This window comes from Pan paniscus, chromosome 12, assembly GCF_029289425.2.
Source record: "Pan paniscus chromosome 12, NHGRI_mPanPan1-v2.0_pri, whole genome shotgun sequence".
In the NCBI taxonomy this organism is placed as follows: domain Eukaryota; kingdom Metazoa; phylum Chordata; class Mammalia; order Primates; family Hominidae; genus Pan; species Pan paniscus.
Window position 1 is genome coordinate 44032914 of NC_073261.2, and position 15508 is coordinate 44048421.

Sequence of the window (15508 nt, forward strand, 5' to 3'; positions counted from 1 at the left end):
ACACACTATGTATATACACACACACACATTACATATATATGTAAAGAGTGTGTGTGTGTATATATATATAAAGAGCGTGTGTGTGTATATATACATACACATATACACACACACAGACACACACACTTTTTTTTTTTTTTTGATAGAGATGGGATTTTGCCATGTTGCCCAGGCTTATCTCAAACTCCTGAGCTCAAGCAATCCACCCACCTCCGCCTCCCAAAGTGCTGGGATTACAGGCATGAGCCACCACACCCAGCCAATTTGTGTTTTGTTTTTTTTTTTGAGACGGAGTCTCGTTCTGTCGCCCAGGCTGGAGTGCAGTGGCGCGATCTTGGCTCAGCCTCCCGATTAGCTGGGACTACAGGCCCCTGCCACCACGCCCGGCTAATTTTTTTGTATTTTTAGTAGAGACGAAGTTTCACAGTGTTAGCCAGGATGGTCTCTATCTCCTGACCTCGTGATCCGCCTGCCTCAGCCTCCCAAAGTGCTGGGATTACAGGCGTGAGCCACCGTGCCCTGCCCAATTTGTGTTGTTTTAAGCCAGTGTTTATATTAATTTGTTACAGAAGCTATGAAAAACCTAATCTGTCTTATCTTGTGAAAACTACAGCATGTTCCCAAGATAGCACTCTCTTTTCTGTCTCCCTCTACCTCATTGTCCACTTCAGAGTTTTCTTTGCTCATGCCTTGCCAGCAACAGAATGGCTGCAAGTGAATCCTAGTATATTTTAAATCTATCTATACTCATTGTTTATGTCTTTTTACACATTGTATTTACTTTAGAGCCATCTAAATGCTGATGACTCCAAAAATTATCTTTCTAAGCAATATTTCTCTCCTGAATTCCAAACGCATATGTATTCACCTGTCTCCTTAATATTTCAACTTGAAGGATTATTAATTCACAGCCAACAATTCCAAGGCACAGTTCTCCATTCGTATCACTGTCCCCCACATAAACAAATACTGTCTCATATGGAGTCTCCTCTATCTAAATGAATGACATATCTGTCTTCCAGTTGCACCGGGCAAAAATTATTGTAGTTATCCTTGACACCTTTCAAATCCCATATCCAGTCTACTATCAAATCATGTTGGCTCTACTTTCAAATAATCTGCAAAACTTCCAAATAATCTGCATCATTTCATGTTTCACAACTGATCACCTGCTATTATTTATGCAATTAAATATTCTCTTAAGCGTTTTCACATTTGCTTTTCCATAGGTTTGAAATAATTCAGTTTCCCCATTTATCTGAATAGATTATTCCCTCACCTCCCTCAAGTCTCCTCTCAAATACATTATATTGAAAAACGTTCTCTAACCAACTTATTTAAAATCATCGTATTTAAAACCTTTCCCGGGAACATTATACCTCCAATATCCTGCTTTATTATATTCACAATACTTATCACCCTCGATTATGCTACGTTTCCTTTTCATTTGTTTATTTTCTTTCACCAACGGCATCTAAGTTTCATGAGGTTACATCTTTGTTTTGTTCACATCTGTATCCTTTGTACCAAGAATATGATGAAGCAGAGTATAGAAACTCAAATAAATATGTATTGTTTCAATAGATAAAACCATGCTCATAGACTTTAGGGGAATGCTATATCTCTCTAAGCACAAGGAAGTGAAATTTTTACCCCAGTCCTTATATTACCACAACAAATATGGTTCAGTTTGGTGTTGGGAATGCTGTTTCCAATATCCTGTGTTTCACAGCAACATTAGGCTCTTATTCTAGGAGAAGTAAATTCTCCATTTTCAGTATCAGTAGCAAATGGCTAGTGAAATTGAGAAAGGCAGGAAAATAATCTCCCTGCTCATATTTGTGTTTTTCAGCCTATAAATCAGTTTACTACCTCTTAGAAGATGCAAGAACCATTTTCCATTCTTTTAAAATAAATAGAAATTATCAAGTTTAAAAAATGATGCCTAAAATCACTGAGGGGGAGGAGACCTGGAAATGATTTTATTTATTACATAGGGCAGATAAGGTTTATTCAAGAGACAAACCATCTGGTTTTGAGCCATGAAGTTTCCGTCATCCTTATGTTTCCTTGTTTGTCAGTCAGCATCTCCTTCTCCTTCCTATAGCTTTGGCTCGGAAGGAGCATTCCAACTGCAAGATGGAAAACAGAGTCCAAAAATCAGAAGCAATAAGCAATTAGCATTCTGAGAAGAGACGGAATGGGACAGCGGGATTGTCATAATCGTGTGTGTGATGAGCTATGCATGCTTCCTGAATTTGCTAGCCCTTTAATGTACAAACACTCCAACTGTAGTTCTTGGCAGCAGCTGCTACTAAGCAAATAATTTACTTAGCTGCTTTGATATGGCAGTTTTTCATTTTCTTTTTTTAAATAGTGACTTTGTACCTAACCCTATTTCTGGACAATTCTCTCATTGAGGAGAAGATAGTCACTAATATTTCCTTGCTTCCTGATTGCGTACATGTACGTATATTCACTCATTATCCTGTGGCATGATGGTCTACCCTTCCTCATGTGTATACTGTTCTAATGCCTGTCATCTAACAGTATCCGTTCCTAAGAAAATATATGGCTTTCCATTATTGTAAAGTATAAATGACAGAATATCTAAATTTTTTATTTATCTTAAGAGTAGTTGTCTCTTAACAGGAATCAGAGGTTTAAATAAGAAGAGACATAGCTCTAGGGAGACTCTGTATATGGCATTACACAAATGATGGGGGTATTACATAATCTTCCTGAGACTATGTAGTGTTACCACTATGTTTCTACTAATGCTAACTTATTTGTATATTTTCAAAATATATTACACAGGTTTGTATTTTATCCACAAAATCCATATGACAAATTTAGGATTTCTTTATAAATTTCACATTAAGAAGTAAATATTAATAATTCAAAATGACACAAAATGCCCATATATTTGTTTTTCCTGTAACAATTAAATCAGAATTTTAATATGAAACAAAAAACAAAAGGGCACATTCACTCACTCCCTGAGAAGTATAGGGGAAGACAGGATAAATAGCATAATCCTGTTTTATTCGTGTACTATTAGTATATAATTGGTGAATATACATTTTTCACACTTCTGTTTATTTCAGTGCATAACTAAAACAAATTTGAAAGACAATATTTTTCCAAGAATAGTATTAATATCTCCTAATATTAAAATTTAGTTAAATGTAGTTAACAAAATACTCGTTTATTCCATGACATCTCGTGAATCAACTGAGGATAGGTGCTGTGTACATTAAATTAAAGTTTGGTTTTATTGCTGTTTTTATAAGTGCAAAGTTAGATTTTTGTGGGATGGGGCAAAGATGATGCCCAATGTGTGATAATAGTACTCCTGTCAAAATTTAGAAAGAATCTCCTTGAACAACATCTGAAGGGAAAAGCAGAGTTCTAGGAGAAACAGCATGGTGTATACATTCCCTTGCGGTTCACAAGAAAGGTATGATAATGTCTAGAACATAATTCTTCAAGGACACTTTCACAGGAGCTAGGCTAGGAGGAAGAGAGATGCCCATTTTCTATCAGAGCCATTCACCTGGATGTTTCTTCTATATGCCTTCATTCTTTGTCACAACAAGAAGTAGAATATATAGTAAGAATGCATGAAACTTTTTGCTAGTCCTTTTTGTCTAAATTATGGAGCACTCAAAAATCAAAGGATTAGGACATCTCTTTCAGTGCATAGGGAAAACAAGATATTCTAAGAAACCTCCTAATCTAAATTACCAAACTATATAGAATATATTGCAATAAATATATTCTAATGAATACTAGAGTTCAAGAAAAATTAAGGGAATTTTTGTAAAGGAGAAATATCAAAGACAAAATGGTAAAAAAAAAAAAAAAAAAACAGGTACAAAAGTAAAGCTGAAATCGTTGCCACTCAAACTCAGTAAAGAAGCTTCTATGTAACAGCCTCACAGCTAACAGAATGGGCAAGGCCTTGACACTGTCAGTGTGAGCAGATGAAAGTGAGGCCTCACAAATCTGGGGTGTTTGGAGTACATCTTCACTCATAGGACGAATTCCCCTGCAGAAGAAGGAGAAGAGGAGGAGGAGGAGGAGGGGGAGGAGAAGGAAGAGGGGGAGGGGGAGGGGAAAACGGAGAGGGAGGGAAGAGGGGAAAGGAGAAGGAGAGGGAATCCACCTGGTAGCAAAGGGAAATAACAAGGCATGAATTTTCAATGATAAAGATGCCTTTAATCTGCCTGAACATCAGTTTAGAAATCAGAAATTACTTTATTCACATGCCTTTTGCCTTTGCTGAGGGAAAGGAAAGTGGGGTGCTATGGGCCTTTCTTATCCTATATGAAATTCCAGCTCCTCTCCATGTTAGCAAAATAGTTAGAATTTGTATACGGTGTTTTTGGCTCATAAGATAATGGTTCCAAGAAACAGAAAGTGAATGTCTCCAGTGTTACAACGTCATGGACTAGAAAGTGGCAGAATGTTCTTTGAATTTTATTTTACTGGTCCAAATGGACACAGACAATGGCTGAATTGAAGCAGAGGGACAAAGACCCCACTTTCAGTGGGAGAAATGAGAAAAAAAAGTATCTATCTAAAAATATTCACAGTCTCAAATTCACCATCATTACAAAGTATATTCTGAAGTCTGATTTTCTTCCAACTAATCATCAGGCATTGGTAAAATCTTTGTGTTGAATTTTAAAAATGCATACACCTGCAAAAGTAAATTTACATAATTTTTCAACAGTCATAGGACAATAAAATGTTTTAAAAGTACATTGAAGAAAATTAAAGAAAGCTTTAATAAATTGGCTGATATATCCATTAATTGCATAAGTTTTTAAAATGTGAATTATACTCTATTTTATTTATGTATTTAATGAAATTTAATCCCAGAAGGTATAATTTGGAAAAATTGACAAGATGACTCTGAAATTTATTTGAATATACAAAGGGCTAGAAATAGTCAAGATGACTTTGGAGAAAAATAACAAATGTAAGATTGTGCCTAATACTGAGCAATAAATAAAACTTATAAGGCTGTTTCATATTTACACAAGTACAGCTCAATGAAACAATAAATAGAAAAGAAACAAACCAATACATACTATGACTTAATTTGTGACAGATTTTACACTACAAAGTGGTGAGGGAAAACATTTTCAATAAATTATCCTAGGTCAATTGGATATACATTATGGAAAATGAAAGATTAATCCTGACTCCCAACTCTTTCAATAAACAAATTCAATTTCATGTAAAATTAGATTTAAGCATGAAAGTTAAAAAAATGCAACTGTAAAAGAAAATGTGGAAGACTATCTTTATGAACTTAAGGGAAGCAATTTTTTTAAACTGGACATATAGAGCATTAACAATAGAAGAAAAGTTGATAAAATGGGCTGTTTTACAATTAACACACCCTCTTCATCAAAAGAAAACATCCTTCAAAATATGAAAATGCAGGCATATGGTAGTGAGAGAAGATATTTGTGATGTATATACCAGACAGATAACTCATTCATGGGGAGAAAAAGTTGATGTACTATAAAATAGTGTGAAAGTCTTCAACAGCCATTTCACAAAAGGAGGTATTCAATAAGAAAAAGAAATGATTTTAATCTCACCAATTGTTAGGCAAAAACTAGTCTGTGGTATGAGAAATGAGGGTTTCCTTATGTTTGGAGAACAGAAGCCAATATCCTAAAGGGATGAGGGAGTAATGTTATTAAGTTCCCTTTTTTTATTTTGATAATTAACTTGTGTGTTCAGTTTGTAAAATTTTATGAAATTTAGACTCATGTACAGTTCACTGCATGTGTTATCTACCTCAATAAAAAGTGTAAAATTGATGAAGAAGAGAAACAAAAGTTATAACAATAAAAATAAATTTTATGTCCACTGTAGGATATGATTTATTCTGAAATTGGTATTTATTTATTCTGGAATTTATTTTTCTGAAATTTATTTTCTGAAAGCTACTTATTCTGAAATTTTGTACTTGAATAACTATAATTTACCATATGTCTTGTCTGTACAGGAGAAATAATATTTCAGTCCATGTTATAAACAAAAATTTCATGTTTGCTTTTAGAAAACACTGGCTAATAAATATGGCGAGAATTATGTATAGAATTAGAAAGTTCTAAATTTACAAGAAGTAAGGAAATAATTGATTCAGGCAAAGATAGCCAATGGTTGCTAAAATCATAGGGTGAAATATATATAAGGGCCATATATTCACAGGGTTCCAAAATATCACCACAGAAAAAAATAACTTCAAAAGAAATCTGGCTGTATCCACCTCAATTCAATGATCAAATCTGGCATTACAAACAGTCTGTCATAGATATTATGTGGCTCCGAGTATGAGGAAATAAAATGTATCTATAATGATTTTGTAGTTATTTTATTAAAAAAAAATACATTTAGTCAAAGCTTTTGAACTAACGTCCAGTCTAAAGAAAAGAAAGGTTAGAGAACCCACTTATAATTTAACGTAAGGAAACAATGTACACCTCTATAGAGGTCATCATATAAAATAGAAAGCCTCCTATCATCAAGTAACGAATAAAATGGAAATGATAGTTAATTACTGATTTATTTTCACCAATTTATTATGTTTCCATTTACTTTTCCCGTTTTATAATCCTTTCTGTATTGTTCTTTAAAAAATTTTTTTTTCCATAGGTTTTGGGCGAACACATGGTGTTTGGCAACATGAATAAATTCTTCAGCGGTGATTAGTGAGATGTTGGTGCACCCATCACCTAAGCAGTATACACTGAACTCGATTTATAGTCTTTTATACCTCACCCCCTTCCCATCCTTTCCCCCTGAATCCCCAAAGTGATTATTTAAAGCAATAACTTCACTTTCTGTTTCTTAAATATAAATTAGAAATTTTGTTATTTTGATATGTTTATAAATTCTGTATGTATTTTAATCTCAATAAAACATTGTTCTAAGACAGATACATTCAGGTAAAGCCCTATATTTACCTTTTTTTTGTTTTCCTTCTTATTGAAACTTTCATCCAGATTACTTTTTTTACACAAACACATAGGCAAATTTACCAAGCTTGGATTCTAATTTCTTCAATAGGTTAATTAAAATTATTTTAAAATTCTCATACAAAAACCCCTTTATCTGGATCCACCATAGGTCTGTTTTTATTGGCTTTCTGTTTATTCTTGCTTTTGTTTACAATTTTTTCTCCACGTATGCCTCGTTATTTTTGGTCCATTATTAGATAATGAATATAAAAGTTTGTATATATAATGTGAAACTCTGTGTGATGTATTTTTTCTTCAGCCAGGCATCTAATTATACTACACCAGTAACTCAAGTTCACCTAACCAAGTTAGGGATTAAGTAAAGTTCGGATTCAGCATCTGTGAATGTGCTGTTCAATGTTAACCCCTGTGAGTCCTGATCTATTTTCAACTTATAGTTACTTCTGAGGTGTGACCCTTGTAAATCTAACCCCAAATATAGGGTTATTTATCAGGTTAGCTGAAATGTGGCAAAACTGAAACTTCAAATTTGTTCCTTCAGCCCTGTGAGTATATGTTCAACTTCTCAGGCCCACCCATAAACTTCTGTTATTTGGAGGATCAAATGAGGACTCTAACCTAAAAATAGTACCACTTGCTGAGCAGAAAGCTATCAGATCCCAGAATTGTGCAGTTTTTGGCCCTGCAATTATCCAGTGCCTTGATAGTTTTCTAATAATTTTAAATAGATATTTTTCAGGCTTTTTTTTTCTATTTGTTCTCAGTGGAAGAGTTAATTTGAACTGCCTACTTAGCCATTATTGAAATGTGTATTCTTTTGTAAAGACTTTTTATTGAGTTCGTTTAGCAACAACAATCAATTGTTAAATCTTAGAGACAGGTAGCTCACACACTCAATTTTCATAGAAACACATGACTTAATAGGATGATCATGTAATTTTTTTAGAGAAATATGTTACTGATAATTAACTGCAGACAATAAGTGTAGATCTGAATTGGTCTATGAAAAATCAGAATGTAAATTGAAATGTATGGTTACCAAATTTTAATTTTATGTTAGAATTTTTTATGCAAGAATTATCCTTAAAGTATCAAGGGCATACAAATATATAAACAGTTCCTTTTTTTCTATTTTGTGAATGGTTTGTTATACTGGGTGGTAAACCAGGCCTTCAAGAATACATACCATAGGCCAGGCGCAGTGGTTCACGCCTGTAATCCCAGCACTTTGAGAGGCCGAGGCAGGTGGATCAGGAGGTCAGGAGACCGAGACCATCCTCGCTAACATGGTGAAACCCCATCTCTACCAAAAACACAAAAAATTAGCCGGGCGTGGTGGCGGGCGCCTGTAGTCCCAGCCACTCGGGAGGCTGAGGCAAGAGAATGGCGTGAACCCAAGAGGCGGAGGTTGCAGTGAGCCGAGATTGCGCCACTGCGCTCCAGCCTGGGCCCAAGACCCCGTCTCAAAAATAAATAAATAAAAGAATATGTACCATATTACCATAGATACAGGGTGTGTAAAGCCTTTCTACATATAAATCAGCAAAGTTACAGAGCCACCAATTTTTGTGTGTGTCAATTTAAGGAGAAAAAGTTTCAGTAGATAACGAACATTGTTCAGTTGCTTATAACAGCATTTTAAGGCCCTTTTTCTGATGTGCAAAATATATGAAAAGAGATAGGATATATAACACAAAGAAAGTGGGTGCCTAAAATGAGCGATTTTTTTTTTTTTTTAGACAGTCTGGCTCTGTCGTCCAAGCTGGAGTGCAATGACATGATCTCAGCTCACCACAACCTCTGTCTGACAGGTTCCAGCGATTGTCCTGACTCAGCTTCTGGAGTAGCTGGGATTACAGGCATGTGCCACCACACCCAGTTAATTTTTGTATTTTTAGTAGAGATGGGGATTCACCATGTTGGCCAGGCTGGTCTTGAACTCCTGACCTCAAGTGATCTGCCTGCCGTGGCCTCACAAAGTGCTGGGATTACAGGCATGAGCTACCACATTTGGCCTAAAATGAGCAATCTCTAAGGAACCAGAAATCATTCTAAAAGTAAACACTACCATCATTCTATCAATTTATAAATCCTTGTCATTAAAGCCTTCATTTTTTTCTAGTTTAGTTTCTCAATGACTAAGACAGTGAAGCTACTAGTTGAATTAATTAGTAGCACCAGTAATATCTTATCGCCTCATATCTATCTTCTTCACATAAACCATAAACCTTTCAAGGATAAGGAGTTATTGCCTAGAATACATAGATACCAAAAATGAATAAAGAATGACATACATTAAAAAGTATATGTCTACATATTTTCTAAAATATATTTTTATAGAACAGAAATACACTTAATGTCCTATTTTCTTTTAAAATAAGAAATTCAGTTCAATTCAGCCTGGATTTAGTTCAATGTAAAACAATTAATCAGGAAACATAAATCTGACGCTGCCAAGAAGAAAATAGCTATTAAATCTTCTGAGAATTGACTCTGATAGGTGACATGGTAAAAATACAGTGGTGTTGATTGCCCAAGAATTTGGAAAGGAAAGAGCATAATGTAATAGATAGTACATAATATAAGAAACCTTATATTAAGTCAAGAATAAGTAAAAAAAATCATCCAAATTCTCAAATTCTATGCAAGCTATCCAGTTTATTTCTTCCACTTTATTTTCTCCAGTTTTATTGAGGTATAATTGACAAATAAAAATATATATTTAAGGTATAAAACATGATTTTATGTACATATATATTACAATCAAGCCAATTACTATATCCATCAGCTCACATAGTTACCATTGTGTGTGTGTTTGTGTGTTCGTGTGGGTGGGGAGAGCATTTAACCTACTCTCCTAGCAAATTTCAAGCGTTAAATACAGTATTATTAATGATTGTCACCAGCCTGTACATTAGGTATCTAGAACATATTCATCCTGCATAAAGGAAACCTTGTATTCTCTGAGCAATATTTCCCCATTTCTTGCTCATGGGCCGACAATCGGCCCATGACAACCACCATTCTACTTTCTACTTCTATAAGTCTGATTCTTTCAGATTGAAGATATAAGTGAGATCATACAGTATTTGTCTTCCTGTGCCTAGTTTATTTCACTTAGCATAATGTCCTCCAGGCTTATCCATGTTATTGAAAATGACAGGATTTTTTTTCAGGGTGAATAATATTCACACACACACACACACAAACACACAAACACACACACACTACATTTTCTTTATCCATGCTTCCATCAGTGAATACTCAGGTTGAGTCTGTGTCTTGGCTTTTGTGAATAATGCTGAAATTAACATGTGAGTGAAGATATCTCTCTGAGGAGTTGATTTCATTTTCTTTTGATATATACTCAGTCAAATTGCTGTATCATATGGAAGTTCTACTTTTTAATTTTTTAAGGAACCTCCATATTCTTTTCTATAATGGCTGCACCAATTTACATTCCCTCCCACAGTGAACAAGGAGTTCCTTTTCACCATATCCTCTCCCAACACTTACCTTTTGTTTTCTTGATGATAGCCATCCTAACAGGTGTGAAGTGATACATCATTGTGGTTTGGATTTGCATTTTCGTGATGATCAGTGATGTTAAACCTATTTTTCTATACTTCTTGGACATTTGTACATCTTTTTGGATCAGTATCTACTGAGGTCCTTTGCCCATTTTTAATTTGATTCTCTGTTTTCTTGCTACTGAATTGTTTGAGTTATTTATATATTTTGGATATTAACCCCTTCTCAGATGTATGGGTTGAAAATAGTTTCTCCCATTCTATGAACAATGCTCATGTTATCTATTGAAACTTTATTTTTCTCCTTAAATTGACACACACAAAAATTGGTGGCCCTGTAACTTTGCTGATTTCTATGCAGAAAGGCTTTACACACCCTGTATCTATGGTAATATGGTACATATTCTATAGGTTGTCTCTTCACTCTTTCAAGTGTTTTCTTTGCTGTGCAGAATGATTTTTAGCTTAATATCATCACATTTTCTATTTTTGCTTCTGTTACCTGTGATTTTGGGGTTATATCCAGAAAACGATTTTCCAGATCAATATCAAGAAGTTTTTTCTCTGTATTTCTTCTAGTAGCTTTACAATTTCAGGTCTTACATTTAAGCCTTTAATTTATTTTGAGTTGACTTTTATAAATGGTGTGAGATGAGTCTTATTTCATTTCTTTGCATGTGGATACACAGTTTTTCCAACACCATTTATTGAAAAATATTTCCTCACTGTGTCAAAAATAAAATGTTGAAAAATATTTCCTCACATGTGTAATCAGTTGACCACATATGCACGACTTTATTTCTAGGCTTTCTGTTTTGTTCCATTGGTCTGTAAGAGGGCTGTCATTATTTCTTCTGTCAGATGTGACTCAGAATCACCTTGTAGTTTCTCGACATGCAGTATGTGTCAACCTTCCTTAATTTGCTGGAAGTCCAATGCCCCTAGAGTTACTTTAGCCTCTAAGGACATGTTCAATAACACTTTATGTCCTTAATAATATACAAAGATGTAGGCACGTTTGTTCCTTGCCACCCAACAGAATAGTAACTCATCCAAGGGGCTGGAAAGGAAGTAACATGGTAACATAAATAGCATATTATACGAAAGCTTATATTCAATAAAAATACCTCTAAAGATCACCCAGATTTTTAAATTTAATCCAAATAATCCTGCACAAACTAACCACTGCATCAAAATGTATAAGAAATCCCGTTCTTAGACCTCATTACATCCCCATTAGATTGTCTTACTCAGCATTTTCTTAAGTGGCTGGATCAAAATCTACCATACTCCATCTAACGGTCCAAAAACCGGTATTCTTTTCTTTTTTCTTCATTCAAGTAGCATGTTCACTGATTCACACTCCATATTCAAGGGCCCTTTTTGGTAACAGCACCTTGTTCAGGAGCCCCTTGTTCTTTCCAAGGGATTTCAATATAAATTTAGATCTTCAGCAATATTGTTTACAGTCTCAAGGCTTTTCCTCCTAAGAAATACTCAGTTTATAATATCCCCTGCTTAGCTTTCTTTGCATCATATGTATTAATTATTTCTCCCATGGGGGGAGGGGCAAACAAAAACAACAACAAGCTTCATTTACTTTCAAAAAGACTAGCCATTATTTTGTCATCTTTTTTTTTCCATGGACATTATTACATCATCTCTGTACCATGTTATGCCAATTATAAACTGGCATATATTGTGAGAAAACAAATCTTCCTCTAGTACAGGGCAACTTGACCAAGCACTCAAGTTCAAAATGACCTCTCTGGGAAGTTGAAATAAAAAATATAGATTCTGGGCCGGTCTGAGGGCAGTGGTGCTTACAGCTAATTGATCACAACCAGTTACAAATGTATTTGTTCCTTCTTCACTCCCATTGCTTCATTTGACTAGCCAAAACAAACAAACAAAGGAACAACAACAAAAAAGCTAAAACAACAATTAAAAATTGAAAAAACAGAATTATAGATTCTGTATTATAAAGACCAGATAATCTTATATAGAAGGAAAAAATAACATCCACTCCAAAAATGACTTGCCTAATTAGAGTAAATAAATAATACAAATGGCTATCCACCCAGGGGGGAGTATTATATGTAGTTTGGAATTACTCAATTATTTCCAGTGTCATTAAATGATAATTAGGAGCAGAAAGATTTTTCACAGGAATACTTCTTGTTTGTTCGTTTCTGTCTGTTTTATCAAATTACAGTATCACCTTATAACGTGCTCGTAGTTAAAAAGTGACATAAGTTGTGAGGAGCTCAAATTCAGATTTCAATTATGAAATTACTCATTTAATTGTATTGAAATATGTGTTATTTAAACCTCTATCTGTAACCTACGGGTATAGCAATATGTCTATACTGAGGTAATAATCATTTAACCTGGCATAATATCAATTATTTTAGAAAATATGCAACTGAAAACTCTTCCTTTTCATAAGAGTTGGGGAAACATCTGATTTATTTGTGAATGCTAAATGTCTACTACCATGTTTAACATTATATTTGACCAGTATTCATTGAACAGCAACAGTAAAAATATAGAATATATAAGCAATGTTCTCAAAAATCTATTAGCAGTAAAATAAAATATTTTTCATATAGTGAAAAAGTAATCACCATGATAAAGCAAATTCCAATATAAGTACAGAAATATCATACAAAATATTTTACAGTTTTTAGTTCCATTCCTGTTATGTATGTTAGTAAACAAAAATTAGAATATTTTAAAGCCTATGTATCATAGTTAACTATCAGAATTATTCTTGTACATTGAAAACACTAGACAGTAGGGAGAAAACTTAAAAGCATCAGTGAGTCGGGCTCAGTGGCCCATGCCTGTAATCCCAGTACTTTGGGAGGCCAAGGCGGGTGGGTCACAAGGTCGGGAGATCGAGACCATCCTGGCTAACACGGTGAAACCCCGTCTCTACTAAAAAATACAAAAAATTAGCCGGGCGTGGTGGCGGGCACCTATAGTCCGAGCTACCCGGGAGGCTAAAGCAGGGGAATGGTGTGAACCCGGGAGGCAGAGCTTACAGTGAGCCGAGATTGCATCGCGCCGCTGCACTCCAGCCTGGGCAACTCCGTCTCAAAAAAAAAAAAAAAAAAAAAAGCATCAGCATCAGTGACAGTTTACAGCTTCTAGCAAAGCAAGAAAAAATTAGTATTAAAAGTAAACATTTTAAATTGTTATAATTGACATAAAATTTTGGCTATAAAATGAATGTGTCAATCAAGCAAAGAGCCAGTGGCCAACTAGAAGGAAGGCTGTTCAGTTGGAGAAAATATTTGGAACAAGAGCATAAAAATATATGCCTAAAATATATAATATGAATCATACTTCTGTAGCAAATAGTATACCAAGAAGACAGAAAGGCTTTCACTTACAAGTAGGTGAGATTTCAACAACTCTACATGATTTTTTTTGTCATGGTTTTCTGTAGATTGAAAGCCATCCTGAGGCCAAATATTACTCCTGTTTTGACACAAAAACACACACACACACAGAGCATAGTATTATTTGTATATTGAAAGTAAATGATTTAGAATTATCTTCACTCCATCCTCCAAATGATGCAAATTGTAAATCTGAAAATATTATTTTGCAAGTTTCATTGAAAATGTTCTTCCGTTGGAAATTCAATCAACTAATGTTAAAGTCTTTAAGAGAGAAACAGAAATCATGGGGCTTACATTTAAATTGAGAGAAAAATATTTTGCTACAGAGCTAGACTGTCTGCTTTTTTCCTCCCCCATGAGTCTTTTAAAGAAGTAACTACATTAAAACTGCTGTTGTATTTCTTGTCTGAAGATCGATTACTGAGCAGGTTGGATTATGGAAATTTTTATTCAATTTAGCATTGAAAATTTCTAAACTGGCATTTCTACATTTTTTACAACTCCTTCTATTAAGGCTTTTGGGAAGTATTTATTCCTAAAAGTTATATGTGGTGCATTTGGAAATAGAAGAGAAGATTTTCTCCCATGTTTTTTTAAACATATTTCTTAAAAATTTATCTTACTGAAGTCAGTATGTTTATGAGTAGTTTCAAGAATATGAAAAATAAAAAATAGTTTTTTTGTTAAATAAAAAATCAACATATAGTTTTTTGTTAAAAGATAATTAGTTAATCCTTTGAAAATATGGAATTGTGGCATTTGTGCTCATACTTTTACAAAGATTGCATTTATTTAGTTTTGTAAATATTTCTTAGAGATATTTTAATTCTCATTTTGTAAAATTGGCAATAAATGATGAGATTGCTATAAAAGAGATAATGTTTTAAACAATGACTGTTAATTATTAGTTTTTGAAACCAGATGTTGAAAATGTCTTGCTAAAATTTAGTAAAATAACCAGTCTTAGAATTTTCTTATGCAATACCTCTCATTCTATCCATGCGCTCAATCTGTTAGCTAGTATAGTCACTCTTTTCTATAGAAGGATAATAGTTATTGTTAATAAAAACCTGAAATGCTGCCAAATTTTTAAGTGACACATCTTGAAAGAAATATGGATATGTTTGGGATGCATTAACTATTCTGTTTGCTTTATCACAATTCTTGAAAACCATGTGTCTGTGAATAATAATTATATCTCTATTGACAGAGATTTATTCGTGTTTTTCATTATTGTGTTACATTTTAATTTATGTCCATATTAAAAATACTTTCTAGTAAAATCCAGATTATCTTGGGAAAAAGGATTTAATTAATTTTAGGATGAACAATGTTAAGTTCCAACAAGGGGTAGGGGTATGCTTTGGAGTGAACGTCTCCAAAAATTGAGCTGTGTTTGATGGCCTCCAAAACCTATAGTATTAATTGACGGAAAGAGGAACTTGGTCTCTAAAATGGGTGGTCATATACAGACCTCCCTTCTAGCCCCTACAGACTGACCAGTCTTAATGAATTCATGGACTGCATTTTCCTAAGCTTCCCTGCAAGGGTGAGCAAGTCA